The sequence below is a fragment of the Protopterus annectens genome, chromosome 7.part1 (genome assembly GCF_019279795.1).
Source record: "Protopterus annectens isolate FY-2018-M chromosome 7.part1, PAN1.0, whole genome shotgun sequence".
Lineage (NCBI taxonomy): Eukaryota > Metazoa > Chordata > Ceratodontiformes > Protopteridae > Protopterus > Protopterus annectens.
Window position 1 is genome coordinate 449,010,085 of NC_056740.1, and position 15,444 is coordinate 449,025,528.

The window sequence follows — 15,444 nt, forward strand, 5'->3', positions numbered from 1 at the left end:
TAAAGCCTAGTACATATCTATGAACCTATGAATCTATCTATTCCATGGTGGATGTGCCTGGAGAGCATACAGAAGGGTTATAAAGTAAAACTGATGATACCTTTAAGAGATGTCTTTAAAGTATAGGATTTGTCCTAGCAGAGAGAGAAGAATTCAATGAATGAGGGTATGGGTACAATGGGCTGACATGACGTTGCTTCACGTAGCATATCTAGACACTCACAACAGTAGACATGCAGAACTTTGAGATTTAAAAGATCTCAAAGTACAGCTTACTGTTTCTCTTTGACAGGAATGACTTAATTTGATTGGTGCAGAGTTCCAGGATCCCACCTCAATTTGTAATTCACTTTACTGGAGTAACACTCACAGATCACTTAAATGTGTCTCTGTGGTAGACACCCTAGAAATGCAGGGGGGCTACACAGCTGAGGTTGAAAACTGTTGGCTGGCATGTGATAGTGCAGGGTGTCCTTTTCATAATGCCAAAACAAGAACAAATGGCTTAGAAATGGATATATAGTGGTCTAGATAGCTAATAAATAATATGGGGGTTCACAACTTTATTTTATTTTATTTTTATTTTATTTTACATTTGTTGACCGGGCTAGTCTAGCTGGATACATGTCCTTTTTCAGTAGAGGCCTGGGGAGAAAAGCTCCAACATGAAGAGAAGACACAATACAATTACATACAGAAGAAATAGCATTAACATAATAATAAAAAGAAAACAGCGACATTTACATATTGACTAAATAACATTCACATGATATGTAAATAATCTTAAACATGGTTACATTGAGAGGCAATGAGGTTGAGATTATAAACTATGAAATGAGGAAGGACTAACATGGTATGAGACCTTTGGGATTAGTCTGGTTTAGGACAAGGGCATAACCAATGTGATTTAAGGAATTCCTTGAGATTATTTTTGAATTGATTAAGCGAGGTCATAAGTCTAAGGTTGTTAGGAAGGGAATTCCAAAGCTTTCCGATGGAATTGGCGTATAGAGCATCACCACCCGAATTATTAGATTTAATGGTTATTACACTGACACCTCACATTTGGACTTGTACATTTATTTTTATTGGACTGCTATCTTTACTGTAATCTTTTTCATGGAGGCTTTCTCCCTGGGCCTCCACTGAAAATGGGCTGCGTGGGCCAAGTAGACTTCCCCAGTAATCAAACTGGAAATAAATAAATATTAGGCATAACCAAAAAAAAATCAGTGCTAGACAAAGCTAACAAGCTGATGAAGCACATGACAGTTGGTGTGTAGCAGAGAGTGACAATCAAAAGGAAGAAAAGCACAACATAGTATGATCAGGAATAGCATGTGCATTAGAGCATAGATGCACGGTCTCAAGTACATTTATTGTTTATTTATGTATTTATTGACACTTGATTAAAGAATATAATGTTGTATAATCTCAGTAATCCAGGCAAAAGACAGATGGACCCTGGCTTGTTGGCTGTTGGTGAAGCACCCACCAAGAGGAGAAAATGCTGAGAGAAGAAAGGAGCCACTTTTGAGATTTTAAGTATTTTTCCTCTGTTTATTTGCTAAGTTTTTCTGCATAGTTGCCTAGTTTGAAAATTTTCTGGCTTGTTAAACTTGATTTCTGCATTAGTAGCTGTATTTAGAGCACAACCAAAAGCTGTTTACTGAATTTCCTTTTTGCACAATTTTAAAATCGTTTTTTTCTCAAAACTTGCATATTTTCTGTCTTTGGCCTAGCACTCTTGTGTGGGGTAATTTACTGCACTGTTATAACTTGATATTACTTGTGAACCTCTGCTATCTCTGAAAAAACAAAAAAAATCTTGCTTTTTTCCCACTTTTCTGAGATTTAAAAAAGTTCAGTTACAGGCTTGCTGTTCTTGAACTGTTTGTAAGTTTCTGTGAGGCCATTTTTGCTTGGGCTAAAGGAAAGTCTCTCTGTTGATCAGTGGCAGTGAAAAACATTGAGCAGCTTCCCTGCCCCCCGTGGGAGTGGTTACTGACTTGAAACTGTAGTTTTATTGACCAATAGGGGTCATTTCCAAAACTCCTTCATCTTCCTCTCTTAAAACCTAGTTGCCTCGTGGTTTTGGCATCTTTTCAGGCTTGTTGGCTGTTGATGAAGCACCCACCAAGAGGAGAAAACACTGAGAGAAGAAAGGAGCCACTTTTGAGATTTTAAGTATTTTTTCTCTGTTTATTTGCTAAGTTTTTCTGCATAGTTGCCTAGTTTGAGCATTTTCTGGCTTGTTAAACTTGATTTCTGCATTAGTAGCTGTATGTAGAGCACAACCAAAAGCTGTTTACTGAATTTCCAGTTTGCACTTAATTTTAAAAACTTTTTTTTCTCAAAACTTGCATATTTTCTGTCTTTGACCTAGCACTCTTGTGTGCGGTCATTTACTGCACTGTTATAGCTTGATATTACTTGTGAACTTCTGCTATCTCTGAAAAAACAAATCAAAAAAAATCTTGCTTTTTTCCCCCTTTTCTGAGATTTAAAAAAGTTCAGTTACAGGCTTGCTGTTCCTGAACTGTTTGTAAGTTTCTGTAAGGCCATTTTTGCTTGGGGTAAAGGAAAGTCTCTCTGTTGATCAGTGGCAGTGAAAAACATTGAGCAGCACCCCTGCCCCCTGTTGGAGTGGTTACTGACTTGAAACTGTAGTTTTATTGACCAGTAGGGTTCATTTCCAAAACTCCTTTATCTTCCTCTCTTAAAACCTAGTTGCCTCATGGGTTTGGCATCTTTTCAGGCTTGTTGGCTGTTGGTGAAGCACTCACCAAGAGGAGAAAATGTTGAGAGAAGAAGGGAGCCACTTTTGAGATTTTAAGTATTTTTTCTCTGTTTATTTGCTAAGTTTTTCTGCATAGTTGCCTAGTTTGAGCATTTTCTGGCTTGTTAAACTTGATTTCTGCATTAGTAGCTGTATTTAGAGCACAACCAAAAGCTGTTTACTGAATTTCCTGTTTGCACTTAATTTTAAAATCTTTTTTCTCAAAACTTGCATATTTTCTGTCTTTGGCCTAGCACTCTTGTGTGGGGTCATATACTGCACTGTTATAACTTGATATTACTTGTGAACCTCTGCTATCTCTGAAAAAACAAAACCAAAAAAAAATCTTGCTTTTTTCCCACTTTTCTGAGATTTAAAAAAGTTCAGTTACAGGCTTGCTGTTCTTGAACTGTTTGTAAGTTTCTGTGAGGCCATTTTTGCTTGGGCTAAAGGAAAGTCTCTCTGTTGATCAGTGGCAGTGAAAAACATTGAGCAGCTCCCCTGCCCCCCGTGGGAGTGGTTACTGACTTGAAACTGTAGTTTTATTGACCAATAGGGGTCATTTCCAAAACTCCTTCATCTTCCTCTCTTAAAACCTAGTTGCCTCATGGTTTTGGCATCTTTTCAGGCTTGTTGGCTGTTGGTGAAGCACCCACCAAGAGGAGAAAATGCTGAGAGAAGAAAGGAGCCACTTTTGAGATTTTAAGTATTTCTCCTCTGTTTTTTTGCTAAGTTTTTCTGCATAGTTGCCTAGTTTGAGCATTTTCTGGCTTGTTAAACTTGATTTCTGCATTAGTAGCTGTATTTAGAGCACAATCAAAAGCTGTTTATTGAATTTTCTGTTTGCACTTAATTTTAAAATCGTTTTTTTCTCAAAACTTGCATATTTTCTGTCTTTGGCCTAGCACTCTTGTGTGGGGTCATTTACTGCACTGTTATAACTTGATATTACTTGTGAACCTCTGCTATCTCTGAAAAACAAAACAAAAAAAAAAAATCTTGCTTTTTCCCACTTTTTTGAGATTTAAAAAGTTCAGTTACAGGCTTGCTGTTCTTGAACTGTTTGTAAGTTTCTGTGAGGCCATTTTTGCTTGGGCTAAAGGAAAGTCTCTCTGTTGATCAGTGGCAGTGAAAAACATTGAGCAGCTTCCCTGCCCCCCGTGGGAGTGGTTACTGACTTGAAACTGTAGTTTTAATGGTCGTTTTGGGTCAATTCCTGGCTCTTTCCAGCCCCTGCTATCAAGCACGCTTTAGTGTGCTTTAGCGTGATTTAGCGCGGAGTTGCCACTAGAGCAGCATCGGGCAGCGCTGGTTTAACAATGTTAAACTTTTTCTGGCTCCATAAAGTCTGTTCTTCATTTTTTCCCTTAGTACTGCTCTTCTAGTAATCTAAACAATATATCCCTTAACTAAAAAGCGCAGCACTTGTTCCTAAAAGTTTTTTTTTTCTCCAAAAAAAAAAAAAAAAAGCTCAGCACTTGTCTTAAAAGCATCTTCTTTTCAGGTTTAGCACTTCTGTATTATACAAAGTCCCTCACTAGCGAAACATCCCCCAGGAGTACCCACTTCCTTACTAAGTCCTCTCTTATTCAGTTACACCCTAACTTTTTAATTTCTCTAGCATGTCGAAGGGCCAGATGCTGGCGTCCTCTCCTGTCCAGTTGGTGAATCTGGGAATATTGAGGCAATGTTACATTTGCCTCATGTACACAGACAACCCTCTCCTCCTCCCACATAACACAGATACTTGTGAGAGATGCAGCTATTTAGCCAAACTGGAGGCTGAGCTCTCTCAACTCAGGACTGGCAAGACCAGACCGGAGGAGAAGGCAACTACACACACCACAAAACCAGTCTCACATAAAGCTATACCAAACACAACAACGCACCAAGCCAATGGAGCTCGGACCCTGCTACAAAATTATAAACAATCAGAATAAAACACAGTACCATGTGCAGGGTCCCAGGCAGTATAAATTCAAATGAACAAGATGTAATGTCCAGGCAAAATTAGTTCTCAGTACACATCCACAAAAGATCCATGAAAAAAAGTAAGAACAAAGCTGTTTATTTGTACAAAACGTTAGCGCTTTCACCCGAAGGCTTCTTCAGACATATAAACACCCCCTTAACAGTTGATAATTTAAATAGTCACAGAAAAAATCCTATTGGTTAAAGCACTGAATTCATCATATCAATCAATTAATTCCATTTGCAAATTCTGTTACCAAACTGATCCATATATAAACAATTAATAAATACATACAAATAGTAACTTTTAAAATTAACTAATGCATATGAAAAAACACAAATTCATTTTGCACAAAAATAAAAGGTGTGAGATAAATATGCAGTAAAAAATAATAAAAATCCTCACGACAGGCTCATATTGCCAAGACAAACTATGAATACAAAAGAGCATAAACAGTGGACACTCAGAGTACATAGTACACAAAACATAATTACATGTAATTAAAGAAATCAATTGCGTGAATATACAATAAAAAATCACGATTAATTTCATAATTAATTTTGTAATTCATTTTTTAGGTCTGAGACATCTCTTTTTTTCTAAGGATAGGTCTAATATTAACTCTCTCATTAAGACCCGGTGGTTTATCAGCCCTGCATCTTATAATCCACCTCATCTCACACTCCAGAGTAAAATTCACCAAATCACCCCCTCTCTCACTCTCCAAATCTTCCTGTAGTGCACAAAATACAAACGAGTTTTGAGGTCCTAACATCTTATTATGTTTTGCCAGAGCATTAGTGTCAGTGCCTAGTCTAACATGATATAAATGTTCCCTAATTCTCTCTCTTAGGGTCCTATTGGTCTTCCCTATGTAAAACGATGTAAATGCTAGGCACCTAGCTAAATAGATCACATTCTTGCTCATACAATTAGTCCCTGTGCTAAACTTATATTCAACATTATTGTTGGGGTTTAGGAAAGTAGTCCTAGTGTCCATAACGGCACACTGGTTGCACTTCCCACAAGGGACGGTATTATACTAAAAGTCACATCGTTTGATACCATCTTGGGAGATCTTCTTATAGCATAACATACTCCTAAGATTTGGTTTATTCTTATACGCAAACAATGGTTCTGGACCTATAAGCTTACTTATGCCATGGTCCAGTTTAAGTACCTCCCAGTGTTTGGTCAAGAAAGTTTTAATAAACACAGCATCTTTGGTGTAAAACAATGGAGCTCTAATTGACTGTGATGTAACTGTCATACTAACACCTCCTCTCTCATAATTATCAGAGGAGTATGGTTTAGCTGTTGTTGATCTAAGGCCACATACCTCCAGGGTCATACAGTCAAAAGCTTCCTCGCTATAACCTCTCTTGAGGAACATACATCTTAACTTGGCTGTCTCCTCCAGGTAACCATCATAACTCGGATTAAGCCTAGTCTGAATACACTAAGAACAGACCCATCTATCATTATTAGGCCAGCTGATAAGGGAGGACCTATAGTGGTAATGGATATTTCTGGCTATATTGATAGTATGGGTGAACTTTTAAGTGAGGATGTTTTTTACCAGGAAATAAATATGGCAGTGGTTACTGAGAAGATTTTTAGTGTGTACAATATGTTGGATGATTTATTATTGACTGAGGATATCTCTATAGATTTGTATAATTATCTAAAGGTTAATAATCCACGCTTGCCCATTATACAGGGCCTCCCTAAAGTGCATAAATCGTTACTGAAACCACCTATGAGGCCTATTGTTGCAGGCCAAGGATGGCTCACGGAACCAATGTCTGTATACATTGAGCACTTTGTTCGACCTTTGGTTGATGCTGTCCCTCATATTTTGAGAGACAGTAAACAATTTTTACTTGAACTCTACGAGTATATGAAGGGATTGGATGCTTCAAGAGAATACATTTTGGTTACCCTTGATGTAGTGAGTCTATTCACGGTGATTCCCAATGATTTGGGTGTTCTGTATATGCAGCGTTTTTTACACTCCAACTCAACTTACACAGGTGCAAGGATAGATTTGATTTGCTCTTTTATGGAGACTATTTTGTATAATAATATTTTTATGTTTGGTGAGTTGGTATATATACAGAAAGATGTCGTAACTATGGGCACTCCGTGTGCCAATAGCTACGCCAACATAGTGATGGCGCATTGGGAGGAGAATTTCCTTTTCATGTCAGATTATTTTAAGGAAATGGTGGGGTTCTACAAGAGGTTTGTGGATGACCTCTTTCTGATTTGACATGGTGATGTTAACAGCCTATTGCTGTTTGTTGAAGAGATCAATGGTTCCACTAGCTTTTTGAAATTCACACTTAGTCACTCGAAGGAATCCATCTCATTCCTTGATGTGAGCATCACTAAACTTTCCTGTGGGTTATTGAATACATCTATACATCGTAAATTATGTTACAGGAATGCTCTATTACATCGACAGAGTATGCATCCTAGATATGTATTCAATAATGTTATGAAAGGACAACTCATGAGAGCCTCTAGGCTTAATCCGAGTTACCTGGAGGAGACAGCCAAGTTAAGATGTATGTTCCTCAAGAGAGGTTATAGCGAGGAAGCTTTTGACTGTATGACCCTGGAGGTATGTGGCCTTAGATCAACAACAGCTAAACCATACTTCTCTGATAATTATGAGAGAGGAGGTGTTAGTATGACAGTTACATCACAGTCAATTAGAGCTCCATTGTTTTACACCAAAGATGCTGTGTTTATTAAAACTTTCTTGACCAAACACTGGGAGGTACTTAAACTGGACCATGGCATAAGTAAGCTTATAGGTCCAGAACCATTGTTTGTGTATAAGAATAAACCAAATCTTAGGAGTATGTTATGCTATAAGAAGATCTCCCGAGATGGTATCAAACGATGTGACTTTGAGTATAATACCGTCCCTTGTGGGAAGTGCAACCAGTGTGCCGTTATGGACATTAGGACTACTTTCCTAAACCCCAACAATAATGTTGAATATAAGTTTAGCACAGGGACTAATTGTATGAGCAAGAATGTGATCTATTTAGCTAGGTGCCTAGCATGTACATCATTTTACATAGGGAAGACCAATAGGACCCTAAGAGAGAGAATTAGGGAACATTTATATCATGTTAGACTAGGCACTGACACTAATGCTCTGGCAAAACATAATAAGATGTTAGGACCTCAACACTCATTTGTATTTTGTGCACTACAGGAAGTTTTGGAGAGTGAGAGAGGGGGTGATTTGGTGAATTTTACTCTGGAGTGTGAGATGAGGTGGATTATAAGATGCAGGGCTGATAAACCACCGGGTCTTAATGAGAGAGTTAATATTAGACCTATCCTTAGAAAAAAGAGATGTCTCAGACCTAAAAAATGAATTACAAAATTAATTATGAAATTAATCGTGATTTTTTATCGTATATTCATGCAATTGATTTCTTTAATTACATGTAATTATGTTTTGTGTACTATGTACTCTGAGTGTCCACTGTTTATGCTCTTTTGTATTCATATAAACCAAACGTTGATGGTAAGTGAGGGAGCACAGCAGATCAATAAACCAGGATTCCTTACTGAAATAAAGACTTTAATCCACACATCTAATAACGACAACCATATGATGCTGCAGCTGATGAGCGCTTTCACTCACAAAATGAGTTTCTTCAGATCAAAAATGCTGCTACCCATAATGCCCATATATATACAAATACAACAACAATCAATTGACTGTCAATTGATAATTAAACTTGTATAACATAATAAAACCATTAAAACTCAAGCATTTGTTAAAACATACTACTATAATGAACTCATATAGTTTATACAAGCTGATTAAATAATCATAAAACTTTGTAGTTATAGAGTTTATACAAAGTGATTAAATAATCATAAAAAATATATAAAAAATGTGTTTAAAACTTCTAAAATATCAATCATTTCTGTATGTATGCCAACGTATATAACAGTTGAAACATAACAAAACACTTAATCAAAGTGTCAGCATCTAAACAGCAGTATTGTAATTCCTATATAGAGTGCTTAAACATATTACACTACATTATTTGTGCTTAATGTTTATATTCCTTCTCTTCTTCAGAGCTGGTTTTATTGAAGCTCTCTCATTTAAACCAGACCCCCTGTCAGCCTTCAGTCTCGTAATCCACTTACTCTCCCTATCTTCTGTATGGTTCCTTATGTCACCACCTCTAATACAAGGTTTAATCATTTCTAAAACCCTGAAAAGGAAAGTATGTGTATTCCCTAACTCTACTACGTGTTTGGCCAGTGCATTCCTTGTATTGCCTTTTCTCATATGGTATACATGTTCACGTATCCTATCCTTCAACTGTCGATTTGTCTTCCCCACATAGAACGCATTGCATATCTGGCATACTGCCAGATATACAATGTTCATGCTGTTACATGTTGCATCCACTTGGGTTTTGAACTGTATGCGGGAATCAGGATGTGTGAACAGTGTACTACTATCAATATATACACACTGGTTACAATGCCTACAAACCAGACAACAGGACACAAGTCCTTTCACATCCTTCTTGGAATAGCATAAAAGTCTTCTCAAATTTAACTTGTTCCTGTATAAGAAACTTGGTTCATTCTCTACCACCTGTCTGATCCCATCGTCTGTACATAATATAGACCAATGCTTGTTAAATATGTCCTTAAGATTTCTATTATCACTGGTGTATGGTAGTGAAATCCTGATAGCATTGCTTGTGGTTCGTTCATTGTTATCTAACACAGGTCTAGGTCCATAATATGGTGCTGCTCTATTCTGCCTAAGCTCATGCATATCACTCAATTGTCTTCCAATCTCTCTGTCACTATAACCTCTATACTTGAGTCTATCTTCCAAATCATGCATACCTACTTCAAAGCCTATCTCAGTAGCATTGAGTCTAGAGACACGCATGCCTTGTCCTCTGATTATATTATGGAATATATGACCAGGATGCATGCTGTCTCTCAATAGTATGGTGTTACGATGGCATGGCTTCCGATATACCCCTGTATTCAACAATCCATTGTCCATTTTCTCAATGAATAAATCTAAAAATTCTAACCTATGAGTAGAATGATACATTGTGAACACTAGGTAATTAGTTAAACCATTGATCATTCCATGAAATTCATGTAGTGAATCAACATCTCCTCTCCATAGCATAAAAACATCATCTACAAAACGTTTGTAGAATATAGTAGATCGTATAAATTCATTAGTTCTAAATAGTACTTCATTCTCCCAATGTGCCAAGAACATATTGGCATAACTGTTTCATATGCACTCCATGGCAACTCCCTCTTGTTGTTTGTATATTCTCTCATTAAACATAAAAACATTGTTCTCAAGTACAATGTTTAACAAATGTGTCAATAGTTCTATGTGACTTGGTGTGAACGTGCTGTTATCCATTAGGTATTGCCTAATATATCTGATGCCCAAGTCATTGGGTAGTACTGTGAATAGTGATTGAATATCAAACGTAACCAGTATCAGTTCATCACTATTTATCTCACTTCGCATGCAATCATAAAGTTCAAGTAAAAACTGCTTGGAGTCTCTGAGTATAGTCGGATTCATATTTAACACAGGACGTAGATGTTTCTCTATATACACAGATATGTGTTCAGTGACCCAACCCTGGCCTGATACCACTGGCCTCATTGGTGGGTCACTGAAATTTTTATGTATCTTTGGAAAACCTTGTATCACAGGAATGAGTGGATTTGGAATCGTGAGATATTCAAATAACTCTTTGTCAATGATCGTGCCATACAACATATCCTGTAACTCATTCCCTATCTCCAATACAATGCTTCTCACTACAGAGAGATCAATCCCTAGGTAAAATTTATCATTCAGTAACTTCATCATTGCTGAGTGATAGGATGTGGTGTCCATCACCACTACTTGACCTCCCTTATCTGCTGGTCTAACTGTGATCGTCTTATTCAATTGCAGATCACGTAGACTTGCCCTCTCTCTCCTGCTGAGATTATCCTTATGTCTGAAACTGGGCTTCCCATAGAAATATCTATGTAACTCATCTTCGGTCAATTTCATATAGGCCTCGACCAATGGGTGATTCACCGGTACATAACTACTTAGTCTTTTAAATGTCAGTGGTACCTCATTGTCATTCACAGTATCTATAGCATTATTCTGAAATAATAGCTTGAGCATCAGATTCCGACAAAATAACTTAGTGTCTAATACTGTATCCACTAAATTACTACAACCACTGGGAATAAAGTTTAACCCTTTTTCTAATAAACTTACTTCAGATTGTGTTAGTTCATGTTTGGATATATTACAAACTAACGAATCAACTCTATATATATTGTCATTCATTACATTCGTCCCATTTATTGTCCTATTTTGTTCCTCCACATTTTCTTTATCGTATGTTGTGGATGAAACTCCTCTGAGGCCTTCCTTTTTTGCCTCCCTCTGCTTAGGGATCTCCCTCTTCTCAAACCCTTGTCCTTCCTCACAGGTAATGGAAAAGGGATCCCACCATGCGTTGATTCCATTACATTCATATTTTTACTATTCACTTTCGGCCTAACGACCCTATCATCTTGTAACACTGGTTTATTCATAATCTCCACCTGAGGATATAGGTTCATTCGTGCTGGGCTATCTAGTGTAATGTCTTTCGCTGCTCCTTTATTACTATTGACTGTGTCTCCATCTACATGTATGATACTGATGACATCATCTGTATCTATCGAATCACTCAATATTCTGTCCGAAGTAATACCCAATGATTCATTCAACCCAATGCTATTGTTCTTACTGGTATTTTTGCTCGGGTCCCGTGTATTCTCATGTATTGTGGAAACACCCACCACATCAGATTCAGATTGCATGCTACGTTCAATTACATTACTTCTATCACTAACATTGGCAGTTTTGATATTATTTACACCATGACTCAACGCATTGCTTTTCTGTACAAAATCATTTATATCCCTTTCACCAAACCTGGGCCATACAAAGACGTGACCCAATGAAAAGTCCTTGTGGTCACGTCTTATTTTGTTCTGCTTCTGTTGGAGAAGCTTGCGTTCGAGCGCCGAGACGCCGTCCAGCAAGCTCTCAAACAGCGGCATAACTAAAGCATCAGGATATACTGAAAAAATGTCCAACCTTTGCTGTTTGATGCTTCTGGTTAGTTCATCCTCTTCTGGCTGAAAATAATCCACTAGCAGCTGCATGTACTGCCTGCTAACTTCCAAGTTAATCATTTGCCATCTCTTTAACAACTCGGGATGCTGATCCCCCTGGTTCGGCATATTGAACACCCGAAGACCCCTCGGCACTATTCTCTGTTCCAAGCAATACAAGAAATGCATTCGTTGCGTTTGTAGTCTTTTTAAATGTCCGAAATCCTTCTCCAGCTTATCTAGCGAGCGTTGTAGTTTCTCCAGATCTACAACAGGCGCATTCTCGTCATTACTGTGTGACGTGCTATCTAGTTGCCAAGATGCAACCTTGGAGCATTGCAGCTGCTGTTCAAACCTCTGCGTTAATAGAGCTGATGAGCCCAGGTCTACACCCCGGGGCTCATAATCCAGCTCTATGTCAACGCTGCTCAATGCTTTATCCATATCTCGTATATATCTTTGTATATATAAAAAGAGCAATACGATGTTCGAATGAGATAGTCAATTTAAATAAGTCCGTTAGCTTACCGGTCGATCCGCTTCCACCAGGGCACAAATACAAAGTAAAGAAAGTGGCAATAATAACAAGATGAGCCTTGGTTAGATGAAATGCTCCCAAACACTTAAAATATGTGAAATAATATAAACCAAACGTTGATGGTAAGTGAGGGAGCACAGCAGATCAATAAACCAGGATTCCTTACTGAAATAAAGACTTTAATCCACACATCTAATAACGACAACATTATAGTAGTATGTTTTAACAAATGCTTGAGTTTTAATGGTTTTATTATGTTATACAAGTTTAATTATCAATTGACAGTCAATTGATTGTTGTTGTATTTGTATATATATGGGCATTATGGGTAGCAGCATTTTTGATCTGAAGAAACTCATTTTGTGAGTGAAAGCGCTCATCAGCTGCAGCATCATATGGTTGTCGTTATTAGATGTGTGGATTAAAGTCTTTATTTCAGTAAGGAATCCTGGTTTATTGATCTGCTGTGCTCCCTCACTTACCATCAACATTTGGTTTATATTATTTCACATATTTTAAGTGTTTGGGAGCATTTCATCTAACCAAGGCTCATCTTGTTATTATTGCCACTTTCTTTTGTATTCATAGTTTGTCTTGGCAATATGAGCCTGTCGTGAGGATTTTTATTATTTTTTACTGCACATTTTATTTTTGTGCAAAATGAATTTGTGTTTTTCCATATGCATTAGTTAATTTTGAAAGTTACTATTTGTATGTATTTATTAATTGTTTATATATGGATCAGTTTGGTAACAGAATTTGCAAATGGAATTAATTGATTGATATGATGAATTCAGTGCTTTAACCAATAGGATTTTTTCTGTGACTATTTAAATTATCAACTGTTAAGGGGGTGGTTATATGTCTGAAGAAGCCTTTGGGTGAAAGCGCTAACGTTTTGTACAAATAAACAGCTTCGTTCTTACTTTTTGTCGTGGATCTTTCGTGGATGTGTACTGAGAACTAATTTTGCCTGGACATTACATCTTGTTCATTTGAATTTATACTGCCTGGGACCCTGCGCATGGTACTGTGTTTTATTCACATAAAGCTATCACAACAATGAATCAAACACATAAACACACAAAGACATACTCGGAGACTCTGAGCAAAAATTTACCTAAACAGCAGAGGCCTCCAAAGCAGACACCCAAGCAACTGCCACCTCATGACACACCACAGGCAACACATAAACCACAAAATCAGTGTGCAAAGCAGTCACAGCCCTTAAGGCCAAATACAACACCAAACATACTTGTCATAGGTGACTCCATAGTCAGACACACTGATGTCTCACTCACCAGGCTGAACAAGGAGAGGGTCACAGTAAGCTGCCTATTGGGCGCTAGAATCCGCCACATAACACAAGCACTCGGGTCACTCCACAGCAAGTACAAATATGACACAGTCATTGTCCATGCTGGTGTGAACGACCTGAGACGTACCTCCCTGGACTACATGAAAAGAGACATAGATGAGCTCTCTGATTATGTAGCCCAGGCAGGTATGACCCTGACCCTGAGCAGTATCCTTCCTTCACCAAGAATGATGCGACAACATAGAGACAAGATGATCAGCTTTAACAATTGGCTTAATTTCTGGTGTCATTCAAAGGGGATCCAGTGTCTGTCTGCCTGGGATGACATGCTTGACAAGCCCCGCTGCTTCGCAAGGGACGGCTTGCACCTGTCACCCCTGGGATTCCGGATATTGGCTAAGGCTCTTGCCACCCCCATAGTGCCTTTTTTAGGCAAGGCTCAAATTCTAAACCTACCACCCTAGAAAACAAAAATGGGAAGAAACTAAGGGTAATGCTGCTCAATGCCAGAAGTCTAAATCTCAAAATGCACGCACTCGAGGCCCTTCTCAGTATGGAGAACATCGATGTCTGTGCTGTGACTGAAACCTGGTTCAAGGCTCCTGAAAGCACCCCGGCACTATCAGGTTTTACCTCATATCATGCGTTCCGGCCCCAAAACACGGACCACACCACAAAAGGAGGGGGTGTATCCATATTCATCAAGGATACCCACACCTCCAGGTTGGTGACAACACACGAAGCATCGGAAACCATCCAGGTGCAATTAACCATAGGCAAAACTCTACAATTTGTAGCATGCTACAGGCCACCCTCTCAAACTCAGGAACCCCACACAGCCTTCCTGAAGACACTGGAGGGTATAAATGTATCTCCAAACACCATTATATTGGGTGCCTTCAACTACCCGAATATAGACTGGGAACATTACTCAAGCCCCAACTTTCTAGCCCAAAGGTTCCTGGAGTTCATAAATTCAAATGCCATGGAACAACTAGTCACCGTTCCCACAAGAGGAGAAAATATACTAGATCTCATCATCACAAACATGGGGACAAAATGCTCCACACCGGAAGTATATCCCTCATTGGTGAGATCAGATCATAAACTAATCTCACTGGAAATCCACATCCCGCCCCCACCCCAACCAAAAAAGACCACAGTGAAGAACTTCTCCAAAGCAAGCTTCACACTACTCAAGACTGGTGTGGTATCCTTCAAGGCCCCCGAGCCAGTGGAAACCACAACCCAAGCTGCGGAAGCCGTTACAAATGCCTTCTACGAACACCTCCAGGACTGCATGGATCAGGCAATCCCTAATAAAACCAAGACTCTTTCCACTAAGGGCAAACGTCCAGTCTGGTGGACCCCAGCCATAAACAAACTTTACAATAAGAGGAGAAAGCTGTTACATGATAGAGCAAAATCCATAAAAGAGAAGACACCCTTCATCATTATTAGTAAAACAATATGAGCACTCATAAAATCATCCAAGGCCAACTTTGAGAGAAAAATTGCCATAGATTCAAAAGACAATCATAAGGCCTTCTTCAGCTATGTTAGAAACCTGGGTGGAAACTCCCAGATATGCTCAGAATTAGTCCAAAATGATACAAAAATCACTG